The sequence below is a fragment of the Cuculus canorus genome, chromosome 5, assembly GCF_017976375.1.
Source record: "Cuculus canorus isolate bCucCan1 chromosome 5, bCucCan1.pri, whole genome shotgun sequence".
Taxonomy (NCBI): domain Eukaryota; kingdom Metazoa; phylum Chordata; class Aves; order Cuculiformes; family Cuculidae; genus Cuculus; species Cuculus canorus.
In genome coordinates, this window is record NC_071405.1 from 27,075,527 (window position 1) to 27,097,176 (window position 21,650).

The following is a 21,650-nucleotide window of genomic DNA, read 5'->3' on the forward strand; positions in this document are numbered from 1 at the left end:
TCTGAAACTCGTGAGTTTTGGCATCTCAAGGTGACAATAAGGGACAGAGGGAGAATGGAGATGTTGCTCCACCCAAGAGCTTTGCAGCTAGAACAAATCCAAATTGCCCTTTCTGGCATCCCAACTTACGTTGGCTAAAAAATTGTCCTGCACCATATAAAGGAATAAGTCTCTATGCTTTTATGTTACTGTAGCAAGAAGGTGTTGTAATTATAATCCGAGTTACAATCAGAGGCATCTTTCAGGTGAAGAAGATGGAAGATGGTAACTTGTTTGTAAACAGAATAATCTATTAAGCCATGGGCTTTTCCATCTAGGTATCTCAAAAGCTGGCTTAATTTTGAATATTGTTTTAGCTGTGTCCTGTTGGGCGTTTCCCTCTTTAATGCAGTAATATATTTAAGAGAATAAAGTGCTCCTAATAAAGCTGAATTGAGAACATTAGAAACTCCACTGACTTATTTAAGGGCCTGTGTTAGCCTAAACATTGTCTTATCCCACAGCTTTCCTGCAATACAGTTATATCTCCTATAATAACCAAACACCGTTGAAATACTACAGTCAAGTCTTGCGTTCTACTTTTATAGATGCATAACACACATACAATCATACTATGTTTATTCATACTGTTTATTGGTTTGAACAAGATTTTTAATGTGTAACATAAAAAGAGATTTTCAGGTTTAATTGCAGTGTCAACCCCATCATGCTGATCTTTATCTCTGACCGCTTTTACTTCCAAGCTAGCATTTTTTATAGGATTTCCACACATAATAAAGCATACAAACAACTTTTTCACATCATCTTCAATGAATTCAGGGGATACAACAGTTTGCACACTCCTCTGCACATTTTATTACTCCTACTTTCATTCTACAAGGCTGAAGCAAATCATGGCACAAATATCTGTCTTACACTCATGAGCTTGATATATTATTTTCTTCTAAGATCCTCTCTGTACTCATAACTTAAAAATCTGACAAAAACTATTCCACGTTCTATTTTCTCAGTTTAGTAAAATTCAAAAAGTTACAGAAAATCCTGTTCCAAAACTGACAACATCTCTCAATCATAAGGTGTTATTTTTAGATAATCAGGGAATATGATTGTGTACAACAAATAGATAAGGCCAGGCTTAAAGCTGCTATAAAATAGACGCTGAAATAAGTGGATCTAAGCCAGTTTATATCTATTGAAGTTCTCGTCCAGAGAACAAGGTGCAGAAAACATTTTATAGCATTTTATAATTTTTAGACCCACCTATCAGTGATTGTATTTAATGTCACCTACATGTCAAGTACCTTACTTACGAATATAGAAATGTAAATATTCACATGGTTCAAACTGAATCCATACGTAACTGTGTGCGTGATATTGTGTATGTGTAAATTAAGCAGTATTTGTTGACTCTCTCAGCCTTTACTAAACACAAAATTAAAGATAGTAGTTTTCTGAGCTGACCCAAATTGCTGTTCAAAATCAGCCCCACCACACTATATCTCCACAATCAAACTGTCTTCTTCTTCCATCTTCCTCCTTTTATCTTGTCACAATAAAGAACTGGGTACTTCATGTCATCATTTCTAATTTGATTATGAAAGCTATTGGGATATGAAAATATACTAGTCATTTTGTAATGTGATGTTCCTTTTGCCATATTCTTTCTTTAAATGTTTATTTTTCCAGCCAACCATTGCTGATAGGTGTGAGAGATGGCCATCAATGATAGGTTACTCTGAGGAGATCATACCCATCTTGTGGTCAAATTTGGATTTAGACAATAAGGCTAAAAAATAATCTCTAGATTGTTTATATTTAGTTCAATAGCCTAATATTTCTGTAGATTGTTCTCAACAAATTTTTGTCCCTAAGAGGCAGCATGTAGCAGAATCTGACTTGTGAGATTTTTTTGCTCTTTGGATGTCAGAGGTCTTGTGAGATCATCTGTTTTTTCCTAACATCTTGGGCCAAAACCTCATGAGAATAGTTGTTCTTGGAACATTTTTTCAATTTGAAAACCAGCATGAAGAAAATAGGCCTCTTTTGGGTTTGGATCTATCCCACACCAAAACTTAATACTTTGTTTAAATATACATATTCTGATCTGAACTCTCCTTGCTATCCCTCTTGCCTTAACATTCAAAAAAAAAGCTCTAAATTCAAGATAACTTCTAAGGCTCTTCTTGCACAAGATAACAAATGATATTGCATTCGATGGTTACTTCCTGGGTTCCATGAGTTCTTTCTTTTCACTGTTTTGATTTTCTTTTGTTTCGGTTTTTTACATTAAGAGCTAAATGTCACATTCAAATTAACACACTACCTGTGACTTCTTTTGTAACATAGTGTTTGACATTCCTTACCACCAAAAAAGCAAAAATGTTTGTATTGCTAGCTTTTATCTGTTAGTTATTATTTCTTACAAGAAAATGAGAAAAAAGACGAACAAAACTGTTGAGAAGGAACAACCGAAAACTGGCAATATATCATTCTTGATCAGACAGCAGAAGCTATTGTCACAAGAATTACAATTGGACAAAACTTTAATTTTTTTTTATTTACTTACACAAAGCTCATAGCTAACAAGAATGTTCCAATGAAATTTTACTCTAAAAACCAAGTTTTGGATTAAAAGTAGAAATGAGGCCAATCTCTGAGTATTGAAGAGAGGGGGAAATTGTTATTTCTGGGAGATGTTTTTTCCTGTGTAACTGCTATTTATTACAGAGCTTTTCTCTTTAAATTAGCTCCCATATACAAATGTATGGAATTAGCTAGACACATGACTGATCCACAAGTTTATTATTCAGATTCCTACATAATAAACAGGGAAATCCTCATAAAATAACCAATTGAGAATAACAGCTGCTTTTCTAGCCAACCACAGGACTTCCGTAGTGAAGATGGCCAACTTGTCCTTTGGACTTCATTTGTCTCCCAGACAATTCAGGTGTGCTTTCAGTGTTGGGTCTAACTCCCCTGGCCACAGGCAGGTGCCTACTGATGCGGAGGGTCCCCGATAAGCCAAATCCCCAGCTGCAGCTGACAGCATCCCAAGAGATCAGACCCTGCGTAGTGGAGGAATGGGATGTGTGTCAGTGTCAGTTCTGCTCTCTAATCAGTTCCCAAAACTTCCTCATCCTTTGACTCTCCAACAACTGCGGTTTTGGCCTTGAAGAAAACATGAGAGAGCATTCTGTGTCAGGAAAGTTAAAATCTTTCTTCTAAGCCATAATTACCAACAATCTCAGCCATTGTTCTGTAATCAGGTTTGATGGTTTAAACTACAAAGAAACACATTTAGGATATAGAAGTGCATTTCTGGGTTTTGTATGTTTTTGTTGTAATTCTAGAATTTACTTTCTTTTAGTTGATAAAAACCTGAAAGCAAGAACTCATTCTAGATAAACAAGAGCATGTAGTACAGACATATCAAAAGGAATTAATCTATACGGGTATAAATAAAAGAAGCAGGAATAATTGTGTATAGGCAATGGATAAGAGAGAGAGAAGACAAAAGGCAAGGAAGAAGTCAAATACGAATAAAAGAGAATATGAAAAGACTATTGTATTATGTTAATACTATGTGAAATTAAAGTACCTTAAGATCTTCAGATGTAAGATACTACCTAAGTATAAAGCATTATAATTTTTTTTCTAAAACTTGAATTGAGTCAATGCAGTGTGAAAGCAGCTTCTAAATATGATTATATGAGACCATGGACACAATTTCTGCCAGGTAGCATGAATTTCAATATATTGCTATGTTATTAAAAGGAACCAGCAGTGTGAACCCACTGTATTATTAAAATGTTACATTAGCCTTAATAGTTAATCCAGTATTCATATTCATATTGTGGGCTTTTCTTCTAAGAGAGAGTAACAGCTTTCTAAATGCTTTTAACATTTCCAGGAATAAAATTAAAGCATGTTTAAGTACTTGTTGGAAATTATGTGCAGAAATCTCAATAAGGGAGATATTGCATTGTATCAGAAGCCTTCAGAGGTCCAGCTGAGAAATAAATTTTGTAAACAATGCGATATACGCATGTGTCTACAGCTATGTATCAAGATTACCTGTATCTATGCATACAAATATCCTTATTCTTTTCGCAAAACAAAAACTGGATAAATACTTCATTACATTTTATAAACAATCTGCTTTCTGATAAATTATTACGGAACAACTTTTTATTATATTTTATGAATTTTGACTCTGAATGCATATGTGGAAAAAAAAGATTTTGGTGACACAAGTCAGTTCTTTCTTACTCAGGAGGAGTAATGTATCCTAAATGAGATTTGTTGAAACCCATTCGGTGTCTGCAGTTACAATAAGAGGGTCCTGCACCAACGCAGGAGAGGTGGACAGATGCCAGTCAGAAACTACAGGGACAGCCTACCTCTGTCCCTCAGTTCTGAAGGGAGTTGTATTGGAACTATACAAAGGCCTCACACTCAGCTTGGCTGCAGGTTCAGATTGGACTTCCTCTCTGCAGCTGCTCCACACTTCACTTGCACAAAGTCCAAACATCTGGGTTTAATGTGACTAGAGCGGATTTCAAGCTCAGTTCTTCTCTCTGTCTCTGTGTGTGTGAGTATGCGTATGTGTGAAGTTATCTTTCTAGGATACTTTATTTCTTTCCTAACATTTCATTAATTTTCATTAATCTATTTTGGTGTGAGGTAAGTGATCAGTGAAGATCCTTTTGTCCTGTTTTATCTCCTGTTCTGCTTTCAGAATATGCTGTTATTTGTATTGACCAGAAAACAGAAAGAAGATTTAATCGAAATACGTTTTTTTACAACTTATTTTAACGCAGGTGTTTCAAGTGCGGAAATCCCTCCTGATAACATCTTTTTTTTTTCCCCCAGAAAAAAGAGTAAGAAGGAAAAAAAACATTTATGGCACCATAAAGATTGATTGTTGAACTCTGCCTTTTGGCAGTGCTATATCTTCCCCTCATTTATGATGTCCTATGTCTTGTATAGATTGGGAACAATATTGTATTTCACATGCAAGAGTGGAAGGAAGAAAAAATAGTCAGAGAGTAAATAGCTGGTTTACTTATCATGCCTCCCAGTTTGATTATGGTAGGTTCCAGAGACCACAGGTGGAGGATACTGAATTATAGCAAATAAAAGACCAAAACATAACAAAGCTACCTGAGGGTTTGGCTGAAGTCCCTGTGCAAACTGTGATTAACTGAATACCTGCCCTGGAATGCTGGTTTGGCAAGAGTTTATACACACATGAATGAATCTGTCTGCATACTTAGACACTGCAGTTAAACTTCTTTCTTATTGAAAAAAAAAAAAAAAAGAAAGAAAAAGAAAAAAAAAAAAGAGGATGCTATTTCCAAACTTGTTGAATATAGTTAAACACTGTCTGTTTTGATTTAAGGTCCCCCTCTTCGGAAGAAAAGTGAGGCGAAAAGTGAAGCACAAAGTGTATAAGAGAAAGTAGGGAGAGAAGGAGAAGCAGCAGCCAAGGACACATTTGGCTGCATGAGGGCAGATAGGTAGACTTACTCCTTAAAAAACAGTGTTCCTCTGGGAGACAGGCCAATCTTTTTGGAGTAAAATAATGGAGGTCTGTTGATAAACATTCACTTGAGCTTATATCCCAAAATCAATAAAACCAGCAGCGGAGATCTATATATTAATGGCATTTAACAGACAGTATTGTGAATATAATTATAACACATACAGTGGAGTAAACATAAAACCAAAATTTTCAGAAGAGCCTAAGGGAACTGAAAGTCAGTGGTTTCTGAGTACCTCAGGGTTTTTTTCTATGTGGAAAAACAGGCCAACACACTGATAAAAGACTATTTCTGCTGTAGTTACAGGATTGGTGCAGACACACCCTTACACTCACAGGCCCCTTTATAAAATCCTAGCTCTAAAATGCATTTCAGGCTAATGTAATTTAATCCTTGGAGGTACCTGAAAGCCTTAGGAAGGCTAGACAATGATTATGTGTTAGTGTCTATTAGATTGGTTTCTATATTATCTAAAGCTTCATATAATTGTGTGGGGCACAGTACTGTTAGAGGGTAGAAGTCATTCCTTGCTATCAAAGAGCTTACATTGAATATATTTCCTGGCTTTTTACTTTATTTTTTGGTATTTTCCATGTGTAATCCATATGTTACTAACAATTTGGATCCTGGACATCTACAGGGTAAGCGTAAACCCATTTTACTATTATTTCCCTGCTTCCAGCAGAGAGGGCCAGAGCACATCTGAATACTTTTGTTTGTGTACATTTCCAGCTGGGAACACAATAGCAAGTGTATCCCACACAGAAAAACACACTAGTGTCCTAGGTGCCTCTGGCTCACATGACTTGAGATGGCTAGATGTTTCCTCTGCCTTTCCTGATGCAGGCATGCTATGCATGAACTTGCAGTGGAGAGAGACCTCACCCTTGATTTATAGTCTTCATGAGCTCATCTATGCTCTAAAAGAGTCTATTGTCCAAATCTTGTTTTTTCTCCAGGAAAATTTTGCCAATGTGTGGAGAACTGGCCCCAAATAATGTTTCCTCTCCTACATTTACGTTATTTCTGACCTTTGCCCAGTTTGAATTTTCTTATTTCCTTACCCTTTTCTCTTAATTTCCATGGAAATAAAAGGCTTCTCAGCAGTAATTATTTCTGTCTATGCCAGTACAATTGAGGGGTCTGGTACCTGCTGCTATTGTGCAGGTGAAAGGAAACTTCTCCCTAGAGCTGCTGCATCAGATAGCCTGATTATTGGGTTTTTTATATGTGTGTTGGAATCAGAAACAAGTATGACTTTTTTGAGTCTATGGTGGCGAGAGCTGTTCTGTGACCACTCAGTGAAACTAGAAGCATGCTCCCTTAGCAGTTGTGCCTAAAATCAGCCTCACCAGGGAATCACAGAGTTCATGTGACAGCTACTTGGGGATAATTTCCTTCTGCATATCCCACGCAGTAACACCCCAAACGCTGTGCACAACAGTGATTATTTTTTTATTACAAGGTTTTCCTAAAGATTTCTGGGCATCCTTCATTTTTATTACAATGGGCAATGAAACCTCCTCATGTAGGTGCATACCATCTGCAGTCTCTGCATAAGGTTGCACACCATACACAATAAAACCACACATAGCAATTAAATTCAGAATGGCCAGTTCATTTTGCTTCTACTTGTTTTGAGAAAAAGACTCTCCTCGCCTTCATCTGAATAGGCAGGATTGACATAAAAAAAAGGTACTTCAAGAGCTGAACTCCTCTACTGAACACAAATACAGCGAATTTCTGTATATCTTTAAATGTTTTATATGTCCTAGTCATATATAATTTATTGTGTTGTGAAGCTGAGCCCTTCTTTGAATGAAAATTTTACTGTCAGAGCCTGGGGTACTTTAGTTTGATGATTTAAAACTCCCAATGCGCTCACAGCAAATAGCACTTTTTATTATAGCGTGTTTGTCCAAGAGGTCAACTTTCAGCACAGCAGGATTTCTTCCCACTGTAGAATTATTTCTGATGGCAAGACATCTCCTGTCCTAATTCATCTGATGCTGAAAGCAGTAGCCAACACAGTCGTAGAAGCTCATTAGACTGGACCTGTCATGCACCAGAAAAAGGTGGAAGCTTCACCTTTTCTCATGCAGGCATCCTTGCTAGCAGATTATGCAGCATGTTAAATGCTATGTGCCTGCTTGTACCCCTTTGGTTTTAAGATTCCCATTTATAGTTTTGCTCCAGTATTTCATTTCCTCAGAGATGATGTTGAATTTAAGCTGCCTTGTGGTGATGTTAAATTCATTTCAGAGATGAGTAAAAGTGACTAAAATTATGTGCATGTTTCCTGTGAAATATTGTATACCAAGCAGATCTTAGATTAAAAGATAAGCTTGACTTTAAAGGTAATGTGATTAATTCCCTCAGCCAAAACCAGCTAGATAGTTTTCATGCTTATGCTGATACAGTATAGAAGCCCTATTACACCCATTTACAGTCTCCATCCCTTTGCCGTTAGCCCCTGCTGAGCCTATTAAGTCAGTATCAAGTCAGCTTGTCCCTTAGTGATAGTACACAAAGTCTCAGAGTGCTGCAGAATTCTGCATCTGTCCTCTTACCTGTCACTTCGGTCTCCTTTTACTGATGTTAAAAGAAATCTTTACTGTCAGTCATATAACCAATTCACTTTGTTCACAGGCTGTGACAACCTTGTTGTGTTTCTCCCACCACAGAACTGACTTCTGTGAATTAGTATTCTCAAAATTTAGACTAGCTCATTAGTCTGAATAAATTTGAAAGGCTCCTGTTCACATTTTTTTTTTTTTTAAATGTAGTTTGGCTTTCCTTGGATGTAAGTTAGGCATCTTTCTTAGGAAAAGAAATAAAAACAAAGCAAAACCAAAACAACCAAACCAAACCAAAAAACAAAACCAGAAAGAGACCCACCAAGCTCCCAAGTGTTCACTTTATGATATCAGAGATAAAGGGTCTTTCAGTGGATTAATTTGAGATAAAATAAATTAACTCAAATCTTCCAAGATTTTCTGAAAATTTGAAAAAAGTGACTACTCTTCCAGAAAAGAAAACAGAAGTTCAAGTGTAAATCTCAATCATTTTGATAGTTGACTATGTCCACTAGACCAGCTTCTTTCCACATTATCACTGAAAAGTTAAAGTAACTTTTATACCTCAACTAATTAAATCTAACCCCACCTTCCAATTCTGTATATGACTGTCACTGCACTACTCTGATGAAATGAAGGAAATATTTACCCCTAAAAATTTCTAAGGATTGAGCTAATAAACCACCATTTTTGCTCTTATTTTCAAACTCTTAACAGCTAAAGCACTTAATTCTCTACTTTCTTGAAAATTATGAAGGCGTTTTCATTCCATCATTTCATGCTACAGTTAATAAATGCAAGGTAATGTTATAAATATTTCCTTTCTTTGTAACAGTTGAAGATTGGCTACTAGTGGACAAGGAGGTATGACAAAAGACTAATCTGGTCTGCCCCATCACGTATCTCATATGATGCAGTAATATGCAATGACAGAGTCTAAGAGTTCAATGTATTGAGTGCATTGCTGTGTTTCTTCCCTCTGTCCGAGCATTGTCCTTAAGGAAGCTCTCAGACATTGGCAGTAAGATGGTATCAGGACACTGTTTTGAATTATGCTGGCTTTCCAGGAAACCATAAGGGCCTGGCAAATGTTTTTCAGGAAACAATAACCTATAAAATCATTTATATCAGTCGAGTACTTTTCACAGGAGGTTTTCAATGTTTTATAAATAAATAAGACACAGAAGAAAACCATGATGGCACCCACTTTAGGCATGAAAAATGGAGTAAACAGGAGAAAGTCTGTCCCATTGAAATTCCTTTCTTGGTGGTGAAATTTCATAGATTTCATTGGAGTCTCTTCTGAGTTTTCCTGGCAATATGAAAAAACAGCCTAGCATCCAGAGAGGTTAAATAATTTACCCAAGGTCACATCAGTAACACCTGAGCCTCAGACCAGAGAACTGAGGTTCTCAGAGTTTCACCTAAAAGGGATAATAACGTCTTCACTATTAGCTATAAAGTAAAAAATATAAAAATGTCTTCTCATTAACATCAGTACCTTGAAACTAAAAATGAGAGAGTTTGGCCAAAGAGATCTGATATAATTGACTACAGAGTCAGGCGGGAAAAGATAAATCAATTGGATTAAATGATCTTTTGCTACAGACTAGAGAAATTTTGGCTATGTCTCAAGGATATGGAGAATTACGCTAGACATTAAAGAAACCAGAGATACTCTCGAGAGTTCAGGGTAGATGTAGCTGTGCAATGGAGCAGAACAGATTAAAAATCCCAACCTAAGGAAGTATTAATATATGAAACTGAAGGATAAAGCCATGACGTGGTAGGAATAATATGATGGTGCTCTAAGTGTGTCTTTGCTATGTTCCTCTCTTTCCTCCTCAGTTGTATTGCCAATTCTTCCTCCAGCATATGACAATATTGTTGCTCCTTCTTTCAGTATGAAAGTCTGACACCAATGACTCATTGTGTGAAGAGCCACTGATAAGCAACAATTGTTAACCTGGCTTCATAGTGCAGAAGAGGTCAGGTATGTGGAATAAAAATATCTGCACATTTATAACTTGGTTTGCTTACACAAATCTACAGTAAGTCCTGCCCTGGGACTACCAGAAAAGACACAAGGTGTTGGGCACACAAATGCTGTATGCAAGAGTACAGGCACATTTATATCTGAGTTTGGGAAAGATGACTATATTGAATTTATCTATACTAACAGTATTTTTCTCCACTTTAAATTATCATTTAATTATCATTTTCCCTTCTTAGTTAATGGCATTTAGGTTCTCTCTCCCTTCTTTCTCTCTCTTCTATCTCATCTTTCTTTTCTGGCTAACTTTCTCTTCATCCATGGCTGCCGTTGCCCAGCAAATTCTGGACATCGTTATAACAACTGCTTGGGAGTTGATGGGATTTTTTTTTCCATATCAAGCCAAAAGGATCTACACATTTATTTGTTGTAGCTGCCATGATAACAAGGCCAAAATATTCTGGAAATGCCTCTTTTTTTGGAATTGTCTTGTACAGTCTTCTCTAGTTTATCCATCTTCTTCTTTCTTTTCTCCTCCTATTTTTTTATCTTTCCCTCTTCTTTTCCCTTCCAATTTTCTCTCTCTGTATCTCATCCTCAATTTCTTTGTTTCTCTCCAATACTTAACACTTTTATCAGACGGAAGGGTCATGCAAGGAACTTTCAGAAGAAATGGAGTCAATTTCCCTCGTAACTACCAAAAGCTAGTGAAAATGACAAATTGATTGACTACAGTGGATTGATTGATACTGATTTATAGCTGAAAATTTGATCTAGTGTGTCCACGTGCACTTTCTCCAGGGACTAAAACAGAGGCAGACTGTCTCTGTCAGCATTCCCATACAATGAAGCTAACTCTCCTCGTGTCACACATCCCTTTTTTTCTAGTCCTGCCTTCTGTCTTCTGCTTGCATAAAGATAGTCATTAAAGTACAGGTGTTTGTTTCCTTATCCCAGGCACATAGCATGGGTTTGAGGACAGAAAGACCTATGCTTTATCATACTATAGTAGTCAATTTTCTCTGTGTTCTGCGGTCACTGGTTGACTGTGCACACATGCGCCTTCCTCTTTACATGCTTATTTCTGCCAGAGATGCTCAAGTGACTTTGCAAATCAGCTTCCTCCTAGGTAAACATTGGATCTTACTGTTATTTACTGCTGAATGGCAAAGGAGAACTAGTAGGATCTATTTATCATAAATCTGGAAATCTTTATTTATGATGGTAACTGTTATTCACACATGTGGGATACGTAGGGCAGTATTCTTGCTTAAACCTACTACCTTAGTTAATTAATTCCTGACCTAAGCAGAGCAATAATTAGAAACCTCAACATGTCCTAACCCAGCAAGTCTGCCATACCGTGAGACATCCACAGAAAATGGGGAGAAAGTTACAAAACCAGCTGTTACTAGTTTCAAAACTTGGAGAAAATAGGAAAGGGAGGAGTTAATTATTCAGTTGCTTATAGCATGTTAGAATGTGATTTAGTTAAGCAATATATTTGTACTATTGAAAAAGTAAAACTGGGATGCAGCTTACATCACACCAACAGATGATGAGACCCCTGTGCTAGCAGGACTTGTATAACTTCTGTTTTCAGAGGTAACTTACACTTCTTGAAGAGTCAAGGTGCTGTCATTGTCTGCAGTCCATGGCAGGAGCTGGTTTTGTGCTGTCGTGTAGCAAGTGGCCTCTGTGGCCACTTCACCTCTGCATTTCTCAGAGCCAGTTCTGGGCTAAAATCAAGTTGCTTTCCTAAGGGAAAAAGGCTGGAAAGCCTTCTACTTTAATACTCACTTTCCTTTATGACACTTTGACTCTGGTCCGACAATCTCCAGCCATGCCTTTTGTTCTTGCCACAGGATTAGGTTATGGGCCTGAAGAAAAACAGATAACAGAATCACAGAATCATAGAATGCCCTGAGTCAGAAGCGACCCACAAGCATCATCAAGTCCAGCTCCTGTCCCTGCATAAGACAACCCCAACATCCATACAATGTGTCTGAGTATATTGCCCAAATTCTTCTGGAATATTGTTAGGCAAGGCACCATTACTGCTTCACTGGGGAGCCTGTTCCAGTGTTCCACCACCCTCTGGGTGAAGAACTTTTTCTTAATATCCAACCTAAACCTCCCCTGGCACATCTTCCTGGCATTTCCCTCAAGTCCTAAATAATAAGAGTCCTCCTTTCAGTGCTTCCCATGGTCCTTCATGGTAAGGTGTAGATGTTTCTTACTGACAGGGAGGATGGATTTTGTAGGCATACTGAGTTGGGGTAAGACGAGGCTGCCTTTAGTGGACAAGTGACGATAAGGACCAGCAAAATTAGGGGGCCACATTAGGGTTCAGTCCAAGAATCAATAACTAGAGTAAATGGTGTTATGCTGAACATAAAGCCAGAGAATGGCTGCTTGCTCAAGGTCACCCAAAGAAGCTCTGGTAGGATAAAAAACTGAAGTCAAACCCCTCAGATTCTAGGCTAAATGTTGTAAAGATTACACAGTTTGTTCTCCTTTATTCTAATCACACCATTGTGACGCCAGAGTTGATATGAAAGTCAAGAGCTTGTTGATGTTAGCAAGTAAGTTCCTGAGTGATCACAAAGTCCATGGAAATTTAGATACAGTCTTCATTAGACTGGATTTAGCCCTAGATATGGGCTTAATATTATTTTTAAAGTACCTTAAGTTCAAGGGCTTTCTTGTTCTACAAAATTGAGCAGCAGTAGGTAACAGCAATCATTGGACAATTAGGTTTGGTATCATAATAGAAGGCAATTCCCCTCAGGAATAACAAAGTGACAAACTTTAAAAGGGCAGATTTTAAAACTATGTGGAAAATGGTTAACAGCAGGCTGAAGGGCAAAGTAAAAAACTTTAAAACCACAGAAACAGCCTGGAGGCTATTCAAGAACATTGTGTTAGAGGCACAGATGGTTTGTGTATCACTGAGAACAAAACCAAAGTAAAATGGTGAGAATAAAACTATGGTTAAGCAGAGAAGTAGAGGGCTTTATTGAGGCTAAAAAGGCATCCTTTAAAAGCAAAAAGGCTTCCTGAACAACCTAAGCAGGTGAAGCCACCACTTATGTTACTGAAATGTAAGTCAGTAACAATAAGACTAGTAAGGAAGTGGTCAGCTAATGGTAATGAGGATCTGGTGAGTTCAGACACAGAGACATACACACTTATGTGCTTGTGGCACATTAAAGAACAGAAATGTTTCATCATCTTCTTGAGATTCCCTTGTATTCCCACTGTTTTTTAAAGAAAAGAGCCTATTATCCAATCAGAGACTAAACTAGGCAGAAAGCAAAACAAAATGCTCTACAAAGATAGCATAGCTTCCAGCTTGTGCCCTGTCTATCTCTTCCATCTTCCTCTCCAGGCAGGCTCCTCCCTGGCTGCGTTCAGCTCACCCGTTGTGACCGGGACAGAGGGACAGAAGGCAGCTCCTTTTACTCTTATGTGTTCTGGGTTTGGTTATTTACCGAGAGCTTGAAATTCTCCCAGTCGCAAACATTTTAGAACAAACTCTGCTCTGATACTCTGAAAAAATTCTTTGCTAAAAACAGTCACAATCAAAAAAAGTGTGTAACCTGAATGCGTCTTTATGCAAGAACTAAGTACTCGAATACTATAAAGACCTCAAAGGATGCAGAGGAACAAGAAGATATAAATTTTGGAAGCATTTTTTTCCCTATAAAGATTGTAAAGGACACTTTCTGTGTAAGTTTAAGGGACTGAGAGAAATTGAAGCTACCAAGCAGATAATATGCGCTAAATTGTGAAATTTTAGTTTAGCAGTTATTGATGGTTTCTCAGTTTAGTAACATAGGCAGTATGAAACATAATGATAACTCACTAAGACCCCAAAGTAAATAAAGCAAGATTAAATCTGTGGGTAGCAGATCCTGCTTAGAACCACATCAGAGAAAATAAAGTATAATTTATAGGCATTTCAGCGATTTGGTTTAATGATTTAAAAAAAAACGTAGTTTGTTTGAAATGGGATGGAGATGGGGGGGGAAATGAGAAATAAACATAAGAAACTTCACCTAAACAGGGGGGAGTAAAAGGAACTTTTCTTCTATGTCTGTGCCGGGAGATAAAAAGAAAGGGAGGAAAAAAAGGGAGAAAAAGATTATTCAGTAACCACACAGATTGTGGGTAGGGAAAGAGGGAACTGGGGAACAAGGCAGTTGGAGGTGCATATCAGCTAAGGAAGGGCTGTGAGAAATGTTTGGTTTATACGGGCAGATTTTGGATAAACTTTTATCACTGTTGACCTCCAAAACCCCTGTGTACTTCATTAATCATCCTGTACACAGATGAGAACATTCAGAACATCTGGTGCCTTCCTGAAGATCTCCGGTGTATACAAACTTCAGCCTTTAATTTCAAATCACTGTGAACTTTAGAACAAAAGTTGAGATTGAGATTCTGCGTCACTCGCAAAAAGAGAAAATTTACATCTCCAGCCCTTAGCAAAGGATTATTTTAGGTTTGGGGGTTTGTTTTCCTAGTTTAAAGGAGAAACTGCATGCCACTAATCAGCCATGGCACATGCACACACATACACTATTATATGTGAATACTTCTCCAATACTACTTTATAAGAGCCTTGGACACTTCAGTTTGATTAACACTTTGATATGACATACATTTTCCTTGAAGAAAGCGAGGCCATAGGGATTTGTTAAAAATTCAGAAAAGGAAGATACGATGAAAAGATTTAATTCGGTTACAGTAAGTAATACATTTTATTAATGTAATATGGACATAAAAAAAATGTTAAGCCCCTTGAGAAATTAGGATAATTTTGTTTGATCCTTTATGAATGTATATAATTATATTTATGTATGTGTCTGTATGTATATCTACGTTCATGAAAATATTGTTATGCATGTCCCTGTGTATGAATACATTTAAAAAACAAATCTGTGACCACAAATCAGCTTAGCAGAAACAGTACAATGTGGACTAACGTACATCTTTATTTTAAATACGTAGGATGCCAAGACAAAAAATACTAAAAAAGAATACATATTGTTTTTGAAGATGAAGCATCAATATGGTTGTAATTTTAATGTTTGTTGCTGGAAAAAGGTCATCTTTGGCGAGGTCAGGTTTTTCTTAAGGTCATTTCACACTGAGATATCTGCCTGCTTTTGACATTTCATCTAGAAGAGGCACAACTATTCTGACACATGAAATGGGTTCTTTACAAACCCAATGGCTATTTCTATCAACATCTGTTATTCTTACACAAAAGGGGAATATGCATTGATTGCAAACAAGGCTTCACATTTTTTGGAGAATATTAATATATATCTATTTTGTATTTAAAGGTACAGCAATGTCCATCTGAAATAGAAACAGAATAAAACCCTGATCTATAAGAGACTGGAAAAACCCAACCCCATGTATAGTATCTTTACTCACAAATAGAATTAAACAAATGTAAAGATGTTAATTGTTGTTGGTAAATTGTCACACTGCTTTCTGGAAAGCAGCAGGGCACTGAAATTCACTAAGCATTTGTATAATTACTTCGTGATATTGGCACAGAAAAAGCACAACAAAAATATTTTTCTTTACATTTTGTGTGGGATTTTTAATTACATATTCATTTTCTAAATTTCAGTTTCTTTTAGCACTGAGTAAGGTAGGAAAAATCTGTTGCCATATAAATCCCCCAACTTGTACCTCTGTATTTTCAAACCCCAGAATTGTCATGTGTTTGTGGCATGACATCTATATATTTAAAATTAATTCTGTCAAAGTAATTCAGACTCACAGGGACACTGTTATGTTTTCTGGAAGACAATCCAGGATTCCACTGGCTGAACCCTGGTCCAGTTCAAGAGTGTTTCACAGAATTCCTTTCCTGAGGAAGAGCACAGAGAAGACCATAGCTTTGTTCTTGCTCCTTATTTGCAGATGGCTTGTTTAAGCCTTGGACAATCCAAAGCAGAAGGACTTGGTTGATCATTCAGTAGTTAGGATTGGCTAGCTGAGTGTTGCGACCAGTCACGTTGTGTTATATCTGTTCCAATACTGATGGTCTGTTCTTTATGAGCTGTTGCTTTCTCCGAAAATGAATGCCATTTCATCAGAAAACAGGTTTTGTTTTCTGATTATATTCATCTGGCAAGTCCTCAAATCTGCTGTTTGTGGATGTTTGTAGGAACATAGTTTTGCTCACATAAGTATTTGAGAACAGTGAATAATAAAGGACATGAACAGGCTGAATCCAAACCCTGTTCTCTAATCTAGCAAGCTGCGAGTGAACAATTTTTGTACTGTGTCTACTGATTCACTGATCTCGCAGCAGCAGTAAACTCTGCATGTTCAGAGTCAACGTGCTTCCCTACTTTCCAGATGTATCATTTAACTCCTCTACAATATGAGGACTTATGGCAGACATTCACAGGGAACAACAGGTGCTGCTTTTCTGGACTGAAGCCATATGTCCATAGGGTATTGAAAAGGTTAACATCCAGGTGTAGGAGCTTTATCGTTGGGACATGTTCTGTGTTGCTTCCAGACTTTGGCCTCAAATAAATGCCTTTAACATATTTTATTAACGTGTCATACTTAGATTTATTTAATGAACTGAGATCCAGAACATGTCAACTTTGTGGATTACTGAAAAATACTTCACCAGATTTTGATAGCTTCACAGGACAGCAAAGCAATCAGCTCTTATTTTCCACTGTCACATCTCTGTTTGAAAACAGGACTTTAATGTTCTCAGTTTGTGCATTGACTGATAGAAGGAAAGTACAAACACTTTTGTGTTCTGCAGTGCTTCATTTGATTAGGAAATAGTGCTTGGGGTCTGAATATACTGAAGTAATATTAAGGAAACATTACAACACCCTTAACTCTGCCATTCTGTACCTTGGGCATTGCAGTTATCATATGAAATCTGTGGCCTTTTCTTAAATGGTTCCACCACAGTAGCAACTGCTACATAATGGCACAAATAAAAATAATGCTGCAGTGTAAGTTGTGGCTCTGATATTCCCATGTAAAGCCTGAAACAGCAAAACGGTTTTCCAACTTCCAATACCATCATCAGCACACTGTTCTTGGACAAACCATGGGCCAGAGAAGCAAAGAAGTACAAAAATTAGTAGTTTGAATTGTGTTAATGTGTATACAAGTAAAAACTTCAAATATCTCCATTTAAGTAAATGGAACACATAGAATTTAAAATAAGTGGGGCAAGATGATGGTATGGCCTATAATGGAAAAGCAAAGTCAAACTCTTGGCTCACAATGGTTTATCCTATAGGACAGCCTGAAGCTACTTTCAGCCATCAGACTGAGGCTACACATAGATAAAAGGATTTCGGAGAGTTATCAGTTCATAGATAATGAGAATTTCAAGTCTGGTTTACAAATATGGTGAGTCTTTATTATACTGGAAGGCAACTTAAAAAAATATTAAAGGAAAATTGGGTGACAAAGGCCTACACACATCTCAATGGGAACTAGAAGCTACTTCGCATCACAATAGACCAAGCTATCTACGAGCCCAGTTTGACATCTCTGTACTGGTTTACACAATTGCCTCCACTGGCAGTAAAACCCACAGCTTTTGTACCGGAAGCAGCTTAAGGCAGTCTCAGCCTTCTTTGCACTGCAGTAGGATCAGATTGAATGATGAATGTCTGCCCCATCTGAGAAAGAGAGATTTTTTTTTTCTTGAGGATGAGCCCAATAGTGGGTCATACTTTTTCAATCAGAAATAAAGATAATTTGACATATAGGGATGTAATTTGTTTCCAAAAAGGATTGACCAGATGTTTTGTTTGGCAGTAGATGCCCATACAAGTTCATTACTGGGGCAGCTAAACTCACTTCAAAGGGCAATGGGCCCAGTGCTACTTGCTTGTCTTTATCCTTCTGCCCCAACTAGTCAAGAGCAAAATGTGAGAAAACAAGAAAGTAAGAAAAAAAGGGTATGTATCTACTTGCATTGATTTGAATAGCAGGATGATAGTTATCTGAGTGGGTGGTAGCCTGACACTGAAAGAATTTGAGGAGGAAGTGCTGAGTGAGAAAATCATTGCCTGAGAGAAGAGTTGCTTACTCAGCACATGGAAATATACACTCTGTAGGTGGGTATTTAGTAGACTAAGGTAGAGGAAGGAATATGCAGGAGGAGTACAACTGTAGAGAAGTTACATGGAAGAGAGGAAAGAAAGTTGTCTAAAGTGATAGAATTTCTCCTGGGAGAACAGCATGGTCATTGCTGCCATTGCTGATGTCACTGTATACTGACCTGTGTCTTCCTAGGACACCACACAGGGCTTTTAAGCTTTCTTTAATCTTTTTCCTACAGCCTCCTATTGAAAGGAAGGAACAAAAGAATCATTCTGAATATCTTTCTCATCAGAAGACAGTGATTCAGATTTCTTCTTCCATTTTCATCCTTTGTTGATTGAGTTGTCAAGCACCCAACCTCGGCAATAGAAGCTGAAATGAGCAATGTCTTCATAGCTTTGCCATGCTGTATTGGTACTGAATAACTGAGCCTTATCGACTACATGCTGGGTCTGACATTCAGCTGAGTTCCTTTGGAATTTTTATCACCAGCTTTTATATGACACTTAGAAAGGCCTTACCCACGAGAAATGTAAACTATTGAATTCTGCTTTTTCTAGAAACTCCTGGAAAGCACACACATCTGGAGGAGTTCTGCCTACAGCAACAAGTATGTGTGACAAGCTAAGGCCATTCTTAAGGAATATGGTCTACAAGTTGCACTAAACTATGTCCTAATTTTATGTCCTATGTCCTAATTGGAGTATCACTGATGATTTACTCAACATAAGCTCTTACAATATAATCTAGCACTGTTGCTCTGTTATAAACACTTATTGATACTCCTGCTGATGGCAGTAGAAATAGTACTAAAAATATTTTGGCATCCAAGTGTCAATATTGGATAGTGGTGCAAGACAATCCATGCTGTAAAGGCAGTATGTACATTGATAGTCCTAGTTCCAGCAATGGATAGAAGAAAGTTGCTACAACCATCTCTGAATTACTCATCTGCAGGACACTGAGACACACAAATAATTTACTCGGACCTGAATCCTATATCCAACGCATTTCCTAGTATAGTGCTGTTTTATGGGCCAATTTTGTTCTTTATCAGCTCCTTACAAACTAATAAAGTTGATAAGCTCAGAATTTTAGACTTTTTGCCTGAATGGAATTCACTTCTATTATTCCTCACTTACTGATACCTCAATTCACTGATATAATGACATACAATAGGAAAATCTCAAGAAGCAATACTTTGATTCATTTTGCATGGAAGAAGAAAGGCTAGGAGGAGAGAGGGGAAGGAATCCCATTTCACTAGGCTGTCATCCATCTTAGATGCTTCTGGATCTGATGCCTCCAGTATGTTTCCCATCACAGCTGTTTGATATTGCTTATTCTGAAAGTATATTTCCACTACAGCTCAAAAACCCCAAGGCTGTTCTTGGAACAACATAAAATGTCTTTACTTGAAGCATTCAGATGATCTCATAGCTTTGAAGCCATTCTAATATGGAGACATGCTGTAGGGTCATAGATGTCTAATTTTTGCCATTCCTCTAGTCATCTCACTTTTTATAGCCCCTATGAATATATTAATCACACATTTGAGGGTACACGGGTTTTGCATATATTTCTGCTTAGACAACATTTTACCAGGTTATCAAAATTTAGCTTCTTTTAGGGAAAACAGAGATTATCTATTACACCTGTTAGGTCGATCACCTCTCCTTCATTAATGTATTTCAGTCATTGCTCCTACTAATGGATATATATTTTTATCTTCCTCTTTCATTACAGCTATGAGAGAGCACCATAACAAACAATTCCTGGCATCTCATCTTCAATCAGAAGAAGAATGACTATTTACCAGTGTCCACAGCTCTATACAATTAATATTCTGTCCCTACCTATCTGCACCTAATCTCACTTCATTTCTTGGTTATGTGAAAGAGTCTTTTATCTTTTCATAATTTTTTTAAAGGGAAAGAAGAATAAGGAAAGAACCCTCTACCATACTGCTGACTTTTTCCTCAGAAGCAGAAAGAGTAACTGTACTCCCCTTCTCCCCTTTTTAGTGGCCACTTTTAAAGCTACTAAAATATTCTGTACTCCTCTGGTGTAAACTGTCTGAGTTCAGCAGAGCTGCTTGACTTTACAGTATGAAAGATCATTAACATCTGCAATCAGTTTTTATGTTACTTAGTGAAAGGGTTTTTTTCGGAATCTGTGCTTCAATATCCTAATACTAACTTGTGGGTATGAGGAAGAACAATGAATAGTGACCATGACTGTTTATTGTTATTTATCACTACCAGCATTCCTTATTTTTATCCGGCTATACAGTCTGCATGAGTGAAAGAAAGTACAGACTTCTTCCTAAACTGCAATTACTCTTTATTCAAAATGTTATTTGCAGGTCATTGATAGGATGAATGGCAGGATGAAGGCAGGATTAATTACCAAAATCTTGATGCAGAAAAAAAAATGTGTTTAAACTCATCAAAAATACAAAACTATGTCATCTCTATTAAAGAATTTGTACTTGTCTTCTATGTATCCTTTTCATCAGTGTTTTAAGCTAGAATCCTCTAAAAGCCACTCAGAATTAAAGAATTTCCATAAATCATGTTGTTGAAATAAATAAATATCAGACTCAATTTTAAGGAAAAGCACTAATTTCCCATTGTTTCAAAAACAGTTTTCCGGATACCCTGCCATCATGCCTAATGGCCATGAATTTCCTCAGTCTCTCATCATTTTAAAATTCATAGAGGTAAAACCCTATTAAAATACACGGTGGAGTTGAGCTTGAAGCTTTTCCAAGATATTATTTTCCCTGAAATGAATGTATAATAAAATTGTGCATAAGTGCTTTCAATAACTTTGCATGTATTCACAGAAATAATATAAAAGACTATGCTCTCATCTTAAGGTTTTCTTTAGAGGGGTTTAAAAGTTTAGGCTAAAGGATCATCAGAAGACGAGGCCCACAGCAAGAGGTCCAGATGCTTTCTTTTCATGTTTTCACTATGGGTGAAAGACAGGCACCTTAATGTTAGGTAAGGTGGATTTTACCTGCTGATGTGTCCCTTGAAGTTTGTGGCCAGAGGCGGGTTGATTCATTTTGCCAGTAATGATGGCTTATTCGTGGTTACTGAATCATGCAGGAAATAATAATAATAATAAAAAAAAAGGTAATTCCTGCTATTTTTAACATATTGTTTTGCATGCAGGGCATTGCCACTGAATTGCATAAACTGTGCTAGAGAACCTACATACACAAGAAGCCTGCCTTTTTTCAGCTGTAAAATAGGATACTGTGCTATAACTGGGTTTGTACTTGTTTATGGGCCTCCTACTAAGGAGAACTGAGCCCATGTGCATTCCATAAATAATCCATACTATTATTTCCATTGAACTAATTCAATTTTTTACATACAAAACCAGAGTTTAAGAGAATTATTC

The 21,650-nt window shown here is 37.1% G+C and overlaps 1 long non-coding RNA gene across 1 annotated transcript in view; it reads right to left on the reverse strand.

The window, feature by feature from the left end:
* Positions 1 to 646: 646 nt before the first annotated feature.
* Positions 647 to 21,650, reverse strand: part of LOC128852310 (uncharacterized) — a 135,980-nt gene continuing 114,976 nt past the window's right edge. The window contains exons 2-3 of the long non-coding RNA XR_008450059.1: positions 11,916 to 11,995; positions 647 to 3,171 (exon numbers count right to left, since the gene is read on the reverse strand). This is a non-coding gene — a long non-coding RNA (uncharacterized LOC128852310). The remainder of the gene's footprint in view (positions 3,172 to 11,915; positions 11,996 to 21,650) is intronic.